The sequence below is a fragment of the Theobroma cacao genome, chromosome 5, assembly GCF_053813885.1.
Source record: "Theobroma cacao isolate CCN51 chromosome 5, ASM5381388v1, whole genome shotgun sequence".
NCBI lineage: Eukaryota > Viridiplantae > Streptophyta > Magnoliopsida > Malvales > Malvaceae > Theobroma > Theobroma cacao.
The window spans coordinates 13,883,842-13,898,149 of NC_142643.1; positions in this window are offsets into that span (position 1 = coordinate 13,883,842).

Genomic DNA, 14,308 nt, shown 5'->3' on the forward strand with positions numbered 1-14,308 from the left:
TCAGCACATAGCCAACATTATTTCATATAGTCAACATTATGTCAACAAGAAGTGTCATGTTAATTTGGTCAAAATACCATATCAACACACTTAATGGTTAATTTTTTTTTAATTGGGGGAGAGGGGATTCGGATCTTGCTCTTTAAGTAGGGGGATAATGCACCAACCAATAAGTCAAATGCTCGAGTGCCACTTAATGGTTAAATTTAACAATATTAAAGTTAGGGACTAATTAACAAATTGACAAAGTTCAAAAATCAAATTTACACAAATTATTGTACATAGATTAAATCTATACATTTTGAAAAGTATAGGGATTAATTGCATAATTTAACCTTTTAAAAATATAAATTAAGAAATTTTTATATTTGATTACTTTTTTTCAAATTATATTAAATTATAAAATTTTCAAAGAAAGTATTTAAGGAAAAATAGGATAAATAAAAAAGATAAAAAAATATAATGATAAAAAGTGTCATATGTTTTCAATATTTTATTCTTCTTTCTTCATTCTTCCTCCCTTTGTTTATTTTACCCAAAATATAAAATATTTTAGTCACATTAAAATCTAAACATCTAAATGTCATAACCCAAACTCGAGGTCCATGACCCGCGCAAGGGTCTAATGGGAAAAACCCATTCGACTCAAGCAAGCTTTAAAAACAAACAAATTCAATTACTCAAAATACATTATGGGACGCATCACTATGGAAACATATGTAATATATAAATATATCAAATATCAAAGTATGTTAGTTTGCACCATCCTGTGCTCAAAATGAGGAGGCAAAATAGTTTCAAATATCCAAAGTATAAGCCACCTCGTGGCAAAATCTCAAAGTATAACATTAATTTACAAAATGTAAAACATGTTCAAAATTCATAACAAATAAAGCATGACCAGACTAGTGGAGTACATCTCAAAGCAAAAGGGTTTGACACCTATTGGATGCTTTATCAAACACTTACTAAAACCTGATTGAAGTAGAGCCTCCCAAAAGATAGTGAGCCAAACAATCTATTAATTTGAAATAACAAACGTATTTTACATGTGTGAGTTATAAATAACTTCGTTAGCAGATATAAGGAGGGGGAACAAGCTTAAACAGAAAAATGTTTATCAAATATATTTTCAAATTAATGCAAGTAAACTATATCCAAAATATTTCCAAAGTCTGCTTGTAAAGCCCGACCTTATAAAATACTAGTCATTACATACATGTGATGATAGCATGATTTCATGTTAGAAGAGTCCTGAAAAATTTACAAAAGTCGGTATTGTACCTAGAGGTACAACAAAGTTGATTTAATCCTCGAACTAGATCAAATGGGAATTTTAAAGTGAGATTAAGAGTTTCACAGTCCATGGATGACGTAAAATGGTAATTCGGAGTTTGAGGATCAATTTGGAGTCAAATCAGAATTTTCACTATCTAGGGGTAAAATGGTCATTTGTCACCTAAGGACAAAATGAGAATTTTAAAAAAGATTTTTTGACCCCATTTGACTTATTGGAGTATAATTTGACTTATTGGAGTATGATTTGTGTCACGACCCGGTACTCCCCTCGAGCCCATGACAACCGCCGCGGTGTCCCGATAGACACTTATTGCTCTGAATGTCAACCCGAAACCCCGCAAGGCTTTACTATCAGTTTCTCTATTCCCTTGTGAGCAACAATTGTCAAATGTCGTGTTCTAAAAGATTTTAAGCTGTTTCCAACTTTAAACAAATAAAATATTAATTTTTCGTCTCATAGGGGTATTTTGGTCATTTTTCTCAAAAATTTTAAAACTGGCTAAAACGTAATATACAAGTACAAAACACACAATTCATATTCAAAATGAGTTTAAAAGTCTAAAATCTTCATTTAAAACGAAATTATGGTTATTTGAATATAATAAGAAAATAAAAGAAATATTAAGTAAAATATTCTATTTTCTTATAAAACAATATTTATAGAGTTATACGTGAATAATTTTTATAGCGTAAAAGCTAAATAAATTTATACATACTTAAATACAGTAAGCCAAAATATTTAATTTAATTTAAAATAACAAGAGTGCTCCCGAATAAACAAAAGTAAAGAGGACTGTGAACCTACGGTTTGGAAAATGCAGATCCCACTGTAGTCCTCGATGAGATCAGCTATCTACAGTCTATACTGAACCTGAAATGGGTGGAAATGAAGGTGGTGAAATTATAAAATCCCAATGAGTAAACAGACATCATCATAAACATCTAGAGTTGAGTACATGGAGACAATAAAGTAAATCATCATAAACTGGGTTATACAATTAGAACACATCTCGTTCAAAATACGTAAAAAGGCTTATGAATCTCATAAAAATCTAGGCTTGTGCCATAAATCCATTCTCGGGGACACCTTGGCTGAGGCATCCTACCGAGACTGCCAAGGCTATTAAAATTCACATTTCACATAAATCATGTTTTTGTTTTGAAAACATAGCCGTTCCTTGGTGTTGGCTGAGTTCTCCCTCACGTGGTGGTTTAGCGTGAAGTGAACCCTAAACGTTACCCCAGGAGATACCCTACGCGCCTCTCCGTTCGAGGTAAGAATATAATGGGGTTTACCGTGCCCCTCTAAAAGGCTGGTCCACAAAAACCCCCTACTGCAGTGATTAATTAATATATAATCCACCATATAATAAAACTCAATAACATGATATGACAATTTTGTAATTCGTAGTTTTTCAAGGTAACCAAACAATTCGCATTTCAATACAATTGCCAACTAGCCAATCATGCTCGATTTATCATAAGCCAGTTAATTTAAACAATCAAATTGTCACAATTAACAGTCTCCGTGTACTCTATTTTTCAAAATCACTATATATTTCAAAACAATTTATAATTTAATTTCATTGAAACTCATTTATTCATAAAACATGAAAATTTATCTTTTTAAATTCCTCTTTCGATAGAATTCATGAAAGCATCTAAAAGCCACCCTAGATAATTAAAATGACAGTAAGTTTACTCACAATGTCTAGAATGCAGAGTTTCGAAGCACTCTGTCTACTGGTCCTCGGATGCAATTTCCTTGCCTTTATCGGAGGACTCACCACCTTGACACAGTACAAAATCGAGAGTTTCACCAAGTTGGTACTAAATCAAAATTAAACTAATTTAGATTACCAATGCATGATGTGGAATGCAAAAATGCACTGGTAACTATCTAAACCCGGTATTGGCCTAATTCGTCTTATCACCCAATTAAATTCCTAACGAGTCCGTTTAAACTCCAATTTAATTCTTTTCAGTTTCTATACCTCAATTGCACCCAAATTAACTTAATGTCCCTCAGTGTGGTGCAAATTATCAGTCTCAATAGCAAATTACGAAAATACCCCTAGTGGGAAAAAATTTGTATTTTTGCTCCGAAAATTCCTATTATTTTTCTAGGCTCATAATTCATTATTCCTTAACCAATTCTCCTAGAATAAAATCAAACTCATCCTCACTCACTACATGGTAAATTCAGCCATTAATGGTTGGGGGAGAAAATAAATTCTTTTCTTGTTGTTTTGTTTCTAAATATGCTAAACTAACTAAAAACACTAACATAAATTAAAATCAAATAAATCCAACAATTTTCTCTCTCCTAACCCATTTTTCCAGAATTGAATTCATCATGAAAACATGTAATTTAATCATGAAAAATAAAGAGAAATGCTTGGGAATAAGAAAACTCAAGCTTAATAGAAAAAATCTCACCTTTTTCACTTAATTTCCTTGAAAATTCATAATTTTTCTTTGATTTTCTCTCTCTAGGGTTTTGTTTTTATTTTCTCTCTCTTCTTGCTGGTTTGGCCAGCCATGGGGTGGAAGATGGGCTGATTTTGTGCCTTTTAAAAAAGAAAAATAATAAATTAATAAAGGCATGACACATGGCATCATGTCATTGGCCCGTTTTTAAAATTTTAAAAATTTAAACATTTTATCTCCACCACATGTTTAGTCAAGGGTCAAAGATGAAGACAAAGGAAGACCATGTGCTGGAAAAAATATCCTGATGGTGGAAAATTACAATTTTGCCCCTGAGGTGGCAAAATTACCATTTTACCCCTATACTCCAAATTATACCGAAATTAAAAATTTTCACTTCTAAACCTCAAATCATACTTCAGTAAGTCAAATTATACTCCAATAAGTCAAATGGGGCCAAAAAAATTCTTTTCTAAAATTCTCATTTTGTCCCCAAGTGGCAAATGACCATTTTACCCCTAGTTAGTGAAAATTCCGATTTGACTCCAAATTGATCCTCAAACTCCAAATTACCATTTTAAGTCATCCATGAACTGTGAAACTCTTAATCTCACCTTAAAATTCCTATTTGATCTAGTTCGAGGATTAAATAAACTTTGTTGTACCTCTAGGTACAATACCGACTTTTGTAAATTTTTCGGGACTCTCCTAGCATGCAATCACGCTATCATCACATGTAAGTCATGAATAGTATTTTATAAGGTCGGGCTTTACAGCACTACCCCCCTTAAAATAAAATTTTGACCTCAAAATTTCACTTACCTGATTCGAATAAAAGATGTGGATATTGGTTTCTCATCTGGCTCTCAACTTCCCACGTCATCTCCTCCATTCGAGCATTCTTCCACAATACTTTCACCATTGGAATGCTCTTGTTCCTTAGCACTCGATCCTTTCGATCTAGAATACATACAGGCTTCACCTCGAACTTCAAATCCTCATGCAACCCAATGGGAGGTGTCCCTAAAATGTGAGAGGGATCGGGAACATACTTTTTCAACATCGAGACGTGGAAGACATTATAAATCCGATCTAACTCTGGGGGTAATTCAAGTCTGTAAGCCACTGGCCCAATCCTTTCAATGATACGAAAGGGTCCAATGTATCTTGGATTGAGCTTTCCCCTCTTTGCGAATCGAATCACACCTTTCATCATTCAATAAATACCACAAATTATCACAATAGTATAATCAAATAAGATTTAATACTTGAAATTTTCAAATTATTACCTTTCTAAGGAGAAACCTTAAGAAAAACTTTATCGTCGACTTTAAACTCCAAATCTTTCCTTCGTTTATCCGAATAATTCTTCTGCCTATCTTGAGCTGTCTTTAATCGCTCTCGGATAACTTTGACCTTATCGTTTGTCAAATCAATCAATTCCACATTCACCAATTTCCTCTCACCTACTTCATCCCAACAGAGCGGAGTTCGGCATTTCCTTCCATACAAAGCCTCGTATGGTGCCATCCCAATACTAGACTGAAAACTATTATTATAAGCAAACTCCACCAATGGCAAGTGTTTGTCCCAACTCCCGATAAAGTCAATGACACAAGCCCGTAACATATCTTCTAATGTCTGAATAGGTCTCTCAGATTGACCATCTGTTTGTGGATGAAAGGCAGTACTAAATCTCAATTTAGTTCCAAGAGCTTCCTGAAATTTCGGCCAAAATCGAGAAGTAAATCGAGGGTCTCGATCTGACACAATAGAAATTGGGACTCCGTGTAATCTCATAATCTCATCTATATAAAGTCTTGCCAGCCTCTCAATAGAATACGTGCTATGGATAGCCAAAAAATGGGCGGACTTAGTCAATCTATCCACAATCACCCAAATAGCATCCTTCCCACTTTGTGTCCGCGGTAAACCCAATACAAAGTCCATAGTCACATGTTCCCACTTCTATTCAGGAATCGGTAAAGGCTGAAGAGTACCTGACGGTTTTTGATGCTCTACCTTGATCTGTTGGCATGTGAGACATTTCGCTACAAACTCTGCTATGTCTCGTTTCATACCCGGCCACCAATAACTTTCTTTAATAGTCCGATACATCTTGGTGCTTCCGGGATGTAAAGCGTAGGCGGAAGAATGAGCTTCCTCCAAAATAGCTCGTCTCAACTGATCATCCTTAGGGACACAAATTCGGTCTCTAAGCATCAAAGTACCATCATCGCTGAGTCTAAACTCACTAGCTTCTCCATCTTGCAACTTTTGAACTTCCTGTTTCAACCAATCATCAGATTTCTGCAATTCTCTGATCTGATTCAACAATGAAGGTCTCACGACGAAACTAGCAAGTAGGGTTCCATCCTCACCATTATTCAACTGGATCCCTAGAGATTTTATCTCAAGTAACATCGAAAAATAAGAACTTCGAAGTGTTGCTAACGACGATGAGGATTTACGACTTAAAGCATCCGCTACAACATTTGTTTTTTTCGGATGATAATCAATCACTAAGTCATAATCCTTAATCAACTTCAACCATCGTCTCTGTCTCAAGTTAAGCTCTTTCTGGGTGAGCAAATACTTCAAACTTTTATGATCAGAAAAAATCCGACAACGCTCACCATATAAATAATGTCTCCAAATCTTCAATGCGAATACTACTGCTACTAACTCCAAGTCATGAGTAGGGTAATTCGTCTCGTGCTTCTTCAACTGTCGGGAAGCATAAGCTATTACCTTCTCGTCCTACATAAACACACACCTAATCCCAACTTAGATGCATCGCTATATACCACAAATTCTTTTCCACTAACAGGAAGTGTTAAAACGGGAGCAGAGGTTAACCTGTTCTTTAGCTTCTGAAATTGATTCTCACAAACATCATCCCACTCAAACTTAACTCCTTTACGAGTCAGACTAGTCAGAGGAGCTGCTATCAAAGAAAATCCCTGAACAAATCTCCGATAATAACCGGCTAAGCCAAGGAAACTACGAATCTCTGTAACCGTTCGTGGTTGCTCCCATTGCAAGATTGCCTCTATCTTCTTAGGATCGACATAAATTCCAGCTCCGGACACCACATGTCCCAAGTAAACCACTTCCTTCAACTAGAATTCACATTTAGAGAACTTGGCATAGAGTTGTCTCTCGCGCAAAGTTTGCAACACAATGCGCAAATGGGCAGCATGTTCATCATCATTCTTCGAATAAACCAGGATGTCATCGATGAATACTATCACAAACTTATCCAAGTATGGATGGAACACCCTGTTCATAAGATCCATAAAAACTGCAGGGGCATTAGTCAAACCAAACGGCATTACCAGAAGCTCATAATGCCCATAACGCGTCCTGAAGGCAGTCTTAGGTACATCCTGCTCCTTAATTCTCGACTGATAGTACCCAGATCTCAAATCAATCTTAGAGAATACCATAGCACCTCGTAATTGATCAAAAAGATCATCTATCCGGGGTAAAGGGTATTTATTCTTGATGGTCACTCGGTTCAGCTGACGGTAATCGATACACAATCGAAGAGTGCCATCCTTCTTCTTTACAAATAGGACTGGTGCTCCCCAAGGAGAAATGCTAGGGCGAATGAAACCTTTATCCACCAAATCTTGCAACTAGACTTTCAATTCTTCAACTCTGCTGGAGCCATTCTATATGGAGGAATAGAAATAGGTGCGGTACCCGGAAGTAAATCAATAGGGAACTCAAGCTCTCGATCAGGAGGTAGTCCCGGTAAATCATCAGGAAATACATCAGGAAACTCACTTACTATTGGGACATCCTCTAACTTAGGTTCCCCCTTTGAAGTATCGATCACGTATGCCAAATAAGCCGGATACCCTTTTTGCACTAATTTCGAAGCTTTGATGGCTTAAATTACACAAGATGGTAATACTCGACGTTCCCCTACAAACACAATCTCTGCTCCCTCCGAATTTCGAAGAACAACTTCTTTTCGGAAACAATCCATGTTCGCCCGATGTGCAATTAACCAGTCCATACCCAATATTAAATCAAAATCCAAGATCTCTAGAGGAATTAAGTCACCCCTAAATTCTTCCTCACCTACCCTTACCCCACAGTCTCTATAACAAGTATTTCTAATCAACTGTTCTCCTAGAGGGGTATGCACTACAATTTCTCCCTCTAATGGTGACAGGTTTCTATCAGTAATTGATGCAAATAAGATCTATCTGAGCCAGAATCTATCAAAACATAAGCATCTTTATCAAATAAAGACATAGTACTTGTCACTGCTCCAGGTCGAACTCGTGCCTCATCTTCTGTCACAGCAAAAACTCTTGTCGCGGTACGAGTCTGTGGTCTCGAAGGTGGATGTGACGGGGTATTACTCTCCACACCGGACCGTATGGCTACTCCTTGTCTCGGTGGTAACCCAGAAGAATCTCTCCTCTGTATATCAGTGCGAGCTGGTGGAGATGATGCAGCTATAGTGGCTCGTCCTAACCGTGGGCAATTACTCCTAATGTGACCCGTCTGTCCACATTGGAAACATCTTGTTGGCCCTCTACATAGCCCACTATGATAATTTCCACAATTTTTGCATCTGTCAGAACCTCCGAAACTCTTCCCAAAACCAGTCATAGCAGATCTGCTAAACCTCGAAAGTCTCTACTGTGATGGTGGAAATGGAGGTCGAGGAGATGTCACGGAAACAGAAGTAGTGCTCCCTGAAGTCGTTGAGTCCTTGCCTCTTTTTACTGGCTGACTAGAAGACATACCAGGATTCTTCCTTTTTGCAAACTCAGTTCGAATCCTCTTATTCTCAGTCGCGAGCTTCTCAGCCCATAAAGCCATCTGTACCACCTCCTTATGTGGCTCCCTACCAGTCACTGTCATTCGCTCTATAATCTCATTACGGAGCCCTTCCTCGAAATAGCTAGCCTGATCCTGCTCAGATTTCACCAGATCCGGCACATAAAACATCAACTCGTTAAAACGAGTCTCGTACTCCTTTACAGTTAGATTTCCCTGTTTCAAACTCAGAAATTCTCTCTTCTTTTCTTTCTGATGAAAATAAGTAAAATACTGACCATCGAATTCCCTGATAAAATCAGACCATGTCTGAGGAGTAGCGGAACGGGACTTCACTGAATTCCACCAAGTACGAGCCCTCTTCTCTAATAATCTCGTAGCCACCATCAGCTTCATGTCATCATCTAATCCCATATCAGAGAGAGTCTTTGAAACTTGATTAATCCAGTCCTTTGCCATAGTGGCATCCAACTCACCCGTGAAAGATACACAACCCAATTGCCTAGCCTCTTTCAGCTTCTTGGAAATGGATACATCATGTACTGGTGGTGGAACTAAAGGAGTAGTTGGAGGCACTACAGGTGGAACTTGACCAGTCTGAGCTTGACCAGCCATTGCTGCAAAGAAAGCTGTCAATGCTTGTGCTGCCTCAGTAGGCATGGCGGGAATACCCGTAAGTGGCTGAGGAGATGGAGGATGTGGAGGACTATCAGCCTGCTCAGCAGCAGGTGCTGCCCGAATGGTAGATGCAGCTGATTCCTCCTCTACTTATTTGGTTGATGACGTTGGGAATGACCTCTTCCCCTCCCAACCGATCTAGTGAGAGGTGGGCGTCCGTGTTGAGGAGGCATTGTAATCTATAAAAAATACGAGCAAGTTTAGGTAACCTTAGGCTCTATATGCAGATGCATGCATTCTATTCAACCTAACCTAACTTAACTTAATCCGGGGCCACACTGATATTGTAAATTTTTAAAACAAATTTAAAACTAAAAACTTTGATCTTTAAAACCAAAAGCTCTGATACCAATCGAATTGTCACGACCCGGTACTCCCCTCGAGCCCGTGACAACCGTCGCGGTGTCTCGGTAGACACTTATTGCCCGGAATGTTAACCCGAAACCCCGCAAGGCTTTACTATCAGTTTCTCTGTTCCCTTGTGAGCAACCATTGTCAAATATCGTGTTCTAAAAGATTTTAAGCTGTTTCCAACTTTAAACAAATAAAATATTAATTTTTCGTCTCACAGGGGTATTTTGGTCATTTTTCTCGAAAATTTTAAAACTGGCTAAAATGTAATATACAAGTACAAAACACACAATTCATATTCAAAATGAGTTTAAAAGTCTAAAATCTTCATTTAAAACGAAATTATGGTTATTTGAATATAATAAGAAAATAAAAGAAATATTAAGTAAAATATTCTATTTTCTTATAAAACAATATTTATAGAGTTATACGTGAATAATTTTTATAGCGTAAAAGCTAAATAAATTTATACATACTTAAATACAGTAAGCCAAAATATTTAATTTAATTTACAATAACAAGAGTGCCCCCGAATAAACAAAAGTAAAGAGGACTGTGAACCTACGGTTTGAAAAATGCAGATCCCACTGTAGTCCTCGATGAGATCAGCTATCTACAGTCTATACTGAACCTGAAATGGGTGGAAATGAAGGTGGTGAGATTATAAAATCCCAATGAGTAAACAGACATCATCATAAACATCTAGAGTTGAGTACATGGAGACAATAAAGTAAATCATCATAAACTGGGTTATACAATTAGAACACATCTCGTTCAAAATACGTAAAAAGGCTTATGAATCTCATAAAAATCTAGGCTTGTGCCATAAATCCATTCTCGGGGACACCTTGGCCGAGGCATCCTACCGAGACCACCAAGGCTATTAAAATTCACATTTCACATAAATCATGTTTTTGTTTTGAAAACATAGCCGTTCCTTGGCGTTGGCTGAGTTCCCCCTCACGTGGTGGTTTAGCGTGAAGTGAACCCTAAACTTTACCCCAGGAGATACCCTACGCGCCTCTCTGTTCGAGGTAAGAATATAATGGGGTTTACCGTGTCCCTCTAAAAGGCTGGTCCACAGAAACCCCCTACTGCAGTGATTAATTAATATATAATCCACCATATAATAAAACTCAATAACATGATATGACAATTTTGTAATTCGTAGTTTTTCAAGGTAACCAAACAATTCGCATTTCAATACAATTGCCAACTAGCCAATCATGCTCGATTTATCATAAGCCAGTTAATTTAAACAATCAAATTGTCACAATTAACAGTCTCCGTGTACTCTATTTTTCAAAATCACTATTAATTTCAAAACAATTTATAATTTAATTTCATTGAAACTCATTTATTCATAAAACATGAAAATTTATCTTTTTAAATTCCTCTTTCGATAGAATTCATGAAAGCATCTAAAAACCACCCTAGATAATTAAACTGACAGTAAGTTTACTCACAATGTCTAGAATGCAGACTTTCGAAGCACTCTGTCTACTGGTCCTCGGATGCAATTTCCTTGCCTTTATCGGAGGACTCACCACCTTGACACAGTACAAAATCGAGAGTTTCACCAAGTTGGTACTAAATCAAAATTAAACTAATTTAGATTACCAATGCATGATATGGAATGCAAAAGTGCACTGGTAACTATCTAAACCCGGTATTGGCCTAATTCGTCTTATCACCCGATTAAATTCCTAACGGGTCCGTTTAAACTCCAATTTAATTCTTTTCAGTTTCTATACCTCAATTGCACCCAAATTAACTTAATGTCCCTCAGTGTGGTGCAAATTATCAGTCCCAATAGCAAATTACGAAAATACCCCTAGTGGGTAAAAATTCGTATTTTTGCTCCGAAAATTCTCATTATTTTTCTAGGCTCATAATTCATTATTCCTTAACCAATTCTCCTAGAATAAAATCAAACTCATCCTCACTCACTACATGGTAAATTCAGCCATTAATGGTTGGGGGAGAAAATAAATTCTTTTCTTGTTGTTTTGTTTCTAAATATGCTAAACTAACTAAAAACACTAACATAAATTAAAATCAAATAAATCCAATAACTTTCTCTCTCCTAACCCATTTTTCCAGAATTGAATTCATCATGAAAACATGTAATTTAATCATGGAAAATAAAGAGAAATGCTTGGGAATAAGAAAACTCAAGCTTAATAGAAAAAATCTCACCTTTTTCACTTAATTTCCTTGAAAATTCACACTTTTTCTTTGATTTTCTCTCTCGAGGGTTTTGTTTTTATTTTCTCTCTCTTCTTGCTGGTTTGGCCGGCCATGGGGTGGAAGATGGGCTGATTTTGTGCCTTTTAAAATGGAAAAATAATAAATTAATAAAGGTATGACACATGGCATCATGTCATTGGCCCGTTTTTAAAATTTTAAAAATTTAAACATTTTATCTCCACCACATGTTTAGTCAAGGGTCAAAGATGAAGACAAAGGAAGACCATGTGCTGGAAAAAATATCCTGGTGGTGGAAAATTACAATTTTGCCCCTGAGGTGGCAAAATTACCATTTTACCCCTATACTCCAAATTATACCGAAATTAAAACTTTTCACTTCTAAACCTCAAATCATACTTCAATAAGTCAAATTATACTCCAATAAGTCAAATGGGGCCAAAAAAATTCTTTTCTAAAATTCCCATTTTGTCCCTAAGTGGCAAATGATCATTTTGCCCCTAGTTAGTGAAAATTCCGATTTGACTCCAAATTGATCCTCAAACTCCAAATTACCATTTTAAGTCATCCATGAAATGTGAAACTCTTAATCTCACCTTAAAATTCCTATTTGATCTAGTTCGAGGATTAAATAAACTTTGTTGTACCTCTAGGTACAATACCGACTTTTGTAAATTTTTCGGGACTCTCCTAGCATGCAATCATGCTATCATCACATGTAAGTCATGAATAGTATTTTATAAGGTCGGGCTTTACAATTTGAGGTTTAGAAGTGAAAAATTTTAATTTCGGTATAATTTGGAGTAAAAGGGTAAAATGGTAATTTTGCCACCCCAGGGGCAAAATTATAATTTTCCACCATGAAGAAATTTTTTCCAGCACATGGTCTTCCTTTATCCTCATTTTTGACCTTTGACTAACCATGTGGTGGAGATAAAATATTTAAAATTTTAAAATTTTAAAAATAGACCAATAAGAAAATGCCATGTGTCAAGCTTAGGATAATTTAATATTTAACTTAAAAATCAGCATAAATCAGCCCATTATTCTCCAAATATTCGGCCAAGCAAGGAAGAGAGAGAAAGAGAGGAAGAACAAACCCTAGGTGAGGAATTTCAAGAGAAAAAGTGTGGAAAATCAAGGAAAACAAGTGAAAAGGTAGGATTTTTCAACTTAAGCTTGAAATCTATTTTTCTTAAGCATTTCTTCTTATTTTCCATGCTTAAATTACATGTTTTTATGATGAATTGTTGGCTGATCAAAATGGGTTAGGAGAGAGAAAGTTGTTAGATTAATTTGATTTTAAGTTATGTTAGTGTTTTTAGTTAGTTTAGCATATTTAGAAACAAAACAATAAGAAAAGAATTTATTTTCTCCCATAACCATTAATGGCCGAATTTACCATGTATGAGTGAGGATGAGTTTGATTTTTATTCTAGGAGAATTGGTTAAGAAATGATGAATTATCAGCCTAGAAAAATAATGGAAATTTTCGGAGCAAAAATATGAATTTTTACCCACTAGGGGTATTTTCGTAATTTGCTACCGGGATTGATAATTTGCACCACACTAAGGGACATTAAGTCAATTTGGGTGCAATTGAGGTATAGAAACTGAAAAAAATTAATTTGGGATTAAATTGGACGCGTTAGTAATTTAATTGGGTGATAAGACGAATTAGGCCAATATTGAGTTTAGATATTTACCAGTGCATTTTTGCATTCCATATTATGCATTAATAGTCTAAATTAGTTTAATTTCAATTTAGTACCAATGTAGTGAGTTTCTCAATTTTGTACTGTGTCAAAGTGGCGAGTCCTCCGATAAAGGCAAGGGAATTGCATTCGAGGACAAGTAGTTTAAGTATTTCGAGAATCGGCACTCTAGACATTGTGAGTAAACTTACTGTCATTTTAATTATCTAGGGTGGTTTTTAGATGATTTCATGAATTCTATGGAAAAAGGAATTTAAAAAGGTAAATTTTCATGTTTTATGAATAAATGTGTTTCAATGAAATTAACTTATAAATTGTTTTGAAATTAATAGTGATTTTGAAAAATAAAGTACACGGAGACTGTTAATTATGGCAATTTGATTGTTTAAATTGATTGGCTTATGATAAATCGGGCATGATTGGCTAGTTGGCAATTGTATTGAAATGCGAATTGTTTGGTTGTCTTGAAAGACTGTGAATTACAAAATTGCCATATCATGTTATTGAGTTTTATTGAATGGTGGATTATATATATTAATTAATCACTGCAGTAGGGGTTTCTGTGGACTAGCCTTTTAGTGGGGCACGGTAAACCCATTATATTCTTACCTCGAACGAAGAGGCGAGTAGGGTATCTCCTGGGGTAAAGCTTAGGGTTCACTTCACGCCAAACCACCACGTGAGGCGAAACTCAGCCAACGCCAAAGAATGGCTATGTTTTCAAAACAAAAACATGATTTATGTGAAATGTGAATTTTAATAGCCTTGGCGATCTCGGTAGGATGCCTCGGCCAAGGTGTCCCTGAGAATGGATTTATGGCACA